The following is a 3,914-nucleotide window of genomic DNA, read 5'->3' as shown; positions in this document are numbered from 1 at the left end:
TATCTTTGAAAGACTATTATATTTCATATAAAGAATCTTTTCCTTAAAGTCCATATATCTAGGAGAACAATTATATTCTTGTTGAGAATAAGAAAAGTCAGTTACAGTAATTTTCCTAAAAAACTGTAATATAACCAATCTAACACAAGTCATATGTAGTATCGGTCATTGATTCTTTTACATTTTTTTTTTTTTTTAGTTTTTGTACCATTACCATAGATACTTTTAATTTATTTTAAATGAATATTCTACAAGATGTTAATTCTATAGTGTTAACTAAATAAGGTACAAAATGCAAGTTGAAATAAACTGTCTTTATAAAACTTCCAAAGAAAATATAAAACTTTTAAAAATATATATTTCAAAATTTCAGGAACTATGTTTTATCAATTAATCAATATAATTGCTCAGTTCTCTATTGCCAGGGAGAGAGTTAATCTGAGGCAGATCTTTCAGATACTTAAACTTTTTATATCTGCAAAAAATGAATTATTTAACATATAACTACTGGCCGTATTATGACATTAAGATTTCCTTCCCCTTTAATTAAGATAACCATTAGATAACTATTAATATATTTTTTAAAATTAAGAGTTCAGAAAAATATTTGACAAACTTGAAACCTTATTATTTAACCCGGCATTAACCAGAATAACTTTAAAAAGCCTTATAACTGTTGAAAACACACTACCCCAGAATACATGATAACATGTAAATAAACTATTTAACTTTTCTCCCTACTAAATTCTGCCTAGTACCTTCCATGAATAAAAAAGATAGGAGTGTAGGATGTTAGGTTTGTGATAGCCTATAGCTAGATTTAAAACAAAAACATGTGATAACCAGATATTGATAATTATTAAATATCTTTTACTTGAAGGCCTTGAAGCCATTGGCCATAATTGCTAATTCATCTCCATAGTTTCCTATTATTCACTTATATGAAAGGGTACAGTGAACTAGTTATACCAATTTGAAAATCAAAATGAGTATCGTATGTCAGAGACCAAAAAGTATGTGCTATTTTAATCACTGATTTTTTTTTCTTTTTTTTTTACTTCTTTTTTTTTTTTTTTTTTTCATTTTTCTGAAGCTGGAAACAGGGAGAGACAGTCAGACAGACTCCCGCATGCGCCCGACCGGGATCCACCCGGCACGCCCACCAGGGGCAGTGCTCTGCCCCCCAGGGGGCGATGCTCTGCCCATCCTGGGCGTCGCCATATCGCGACCAGAGCCACTCTAGCGCCTGAGGCAGAGGCCACAGAGCCATGCCCAGCGCCCGGGCCATCTTTGCTCCAATGGAGCCTTGGCTGCGGGAGGGGAAGAGAGAGACAGAGAGGAAAGCGTGGCGGAGGGGTGGAGAAGCAAATGGGCGCTTCTCCTATGTGCCCTGGCCGGGAATCGAACCCGGGTCCTCTGCACGCTAGGCCGACGCTCTACCGCTGAGCCAACCGGCCAGGGCTCGATTTTTTTTTTTCAAGTTGAATTCTGATTCATTATGAAGAAACTTCTATGGGACTTCTAAATAATACATTTAAAAAATTCACTTTAGAAATCAATAATACATGTATATTTTAATTTAAATCTTTTGAAGTGAGAAAATATGAGCAAGCAAGAGAAAATAACACACAGGAGATGGAATTCAATTAGATATCATCATTAATAACACTGATAAGTTAATTAGTAAAATCATGACCAAAGAGCTGTACAGTAATAACTTCTCATTTAAAATTTTGAATTTTTTATCTTCGAAACCACCCTAAGTCTGACAGTTTCTTATTTTTTTCTTTTAGAAAAACAGTAATGTGATAGTTACACTTACAAATGCCATTTTCATCATTATATATTGTACATTTATCTGAACTGACTATTCATTTTAATAGAAGTTGAACATTCTGGTTTAAATTTTTGAACAATTTTCCAGGTATAGGTTAAAAAAAAAAAAAAAAAAAAAGATAGCTAATTGGTATAGTCAGGTATAGTCAACACTAGTTAGTGATCCCTGACTTTAAAACCCATTTCCTAGTGACACCACTAACTGTATTTCTAAGAAATGCCCAAACCACAGGTTTATTGTCATTCATACAGTTGAGAGAGAGAACAACCTTATTAGATACTTAGAAGTCATCTCAAAGGGAATCCATTTGTAATGACATTCTGCTTTATTTATTTATTTTTTTTTTAATTTTTTTTTTTTTTCTGAAGCTGGAAATGGGGAGACAGACAGACTCCCGCATGCGCCCGACCGGGATCCACCCGGCACGCCCACCAGGGGGCGACGCTCTGCCCACCAGGGGGCGATGCTCTGTCCCTCTGGGGCATCACTCTGTAACGACCAGAGCCACTCCAGCACCTGGGGCAGAGGCCAAGGAGCCATCCCCAGTGCCCGGGCCATCTTTGCTCCAATGGAGCCTCGCTGTGGGAGGGGAAGAGAGAGACAGAGAGGAAGGAGAGGAGGAGGGGTGGAGAAGCAGATGGGGGCTTCTCCTGTGTGCCCTGGCCAGGAATCAAACCCAGGACTTCTGCACGCCAGGCCGACGCTCTACCACTGAGCCAACAGGCCAGGGCCAGACATTCTGCTTTAAATCAAATTTTTAAGCAGGAACTATTTTAAATATTACTTTATTTTAACACAACAGTATCCAGTAGCCTTTCTTTCCTCTCCGCCTTAATTATTTCTATGACTATTTCAAAAGGAAAGCTATCACTCAGACTCTGTGTCAGTGTTGTCTCAGGTAGGAATGAGCCTCTTTTGTTGTAGACATCTTCAGAGCGTTCTTCCAGACAAGGCTTTTGCCCTGTGTGTGTGGGATTTGCACTCTCATATATAAACGAGGTCCCAGCAACCATATTTTTATGACATGACCCTGCTTCCTGGTAACGCCCTACTGGTCCAGAAACAGATACTTGGCGGCCCAGACTGGACCATTTATATTTGCTCTTTCATAGTTGGAATTGGACGTGGAGAAGCAGCCCAGATCTACTGTCCTCATGAATGAAAGGCACGCTATTTGCCATTGTGGGGTCTGAGGACTTTTGCCTACAAAAGTGCGAGGCAGAAAGCAGAGAAAGGACCCAGGGGAGATGGAAGAGCACGCAGCTTTAAGGTGTCTGAGTGCCATGGTGTTGGAGGCTGAACCCTTCCCAGGTCTCCATCTCTGTCCCGCCCAAGGTAGAGGTGCCCTTCTTCCACGCCGATTCTATTAGCTAGCTTTGTATTTCTTGGTAAGCTCCCTCTCTTTGTGTTAGCAAGAGCTAGTAGCTTTCTGTGACTTGAATCTCAGAGAGCACTGGTGAACATATCCATCCTTTTGCATTCTATGCCCCTGACCGGCACTTTTATATGTACAAAAATATTGGATGTATGTTTTATTACAATAACGTAAAATTTTTCTTTTAATATAGTAGCAGGAATAACTTCAAGAATTCTTAGTGCTCACTTTGGTGGCACAGATACTAAAATTGGAACAATGCAGAGAAGAATAACATACTCCCCCCATGCAAGGAAGGCAAATTCGTGAAGTGTTTCATATTTTTTTGAATAAAAAGAATTATTATTTTTTCTCATATATTTTCCTTCCAATGACATGTAAAAATCAGACATTGCTTTTCAACTTGGCAGTTTCTGGAGACTACTTTTTTTTACTTTCTAGTGAGTCAGATGCCCTTCCCTGGGCTCACTCACATACCTCCAAAATTATCAAGCATATCAATTGTACAGCATGCCTATTTTGATCCAGTGTGATGCCCACATCTCTAACCCTATCTTAGAACCATAGCCCTGTGAAGTTAACATGATCTGTCCCCACCACGTAAGCCACTAAGTAGAAGCTGCGGCACAATATCAGTTCCTGTGCACCTGGTAATATTGAACTGTGGGTCTCGGAATGCCTCCCACTGAGCACTTTCTCAGT

The 3,914-nt window shown here is 39.0% G+C and overlaps 1 non-coding gene across 1 annotated transcript; it reads left to right on the top strand.

Annotated features, from left to right (window-relative positions):
* Positions 1–3,432: 3,432 nt before the first annotated feature.
* Positions 3,433–3,537, top strand: LOC136337032 (U6 spliceosomal RNA). The gene has a single exon (XR_010731751.1). It is a non-coding gene; the product is annotated as a U6 spliceosomal RNA (small nuclear RNA).
* The last annotated feature ends 377 nt before the right edge of the window (positions 3,538–3,914 follow it).

The sequence above is a fragment of the Saccopteryx bilineata genome, chromosome 4, assembly GCF_036850765.1.
Source record: "Saccopteryx bilineata isolate mSacBil1 chromosome 4, mSacBil1_pri_phased_curated, whole genome shotgun sequence".
Classification (NCBI taxonomy): Eukaryota; Metazoa; Chordata; class Mammalia; order Chiroptera; family Emballonuridae; genus Saccopteryx; species Saccopteryx bilineata.
The sequence above is the reverse complement of the archived record's forward strand: the minus strand, read 5'-3'. Positions and strand labels throughout refer to the sequence as shown.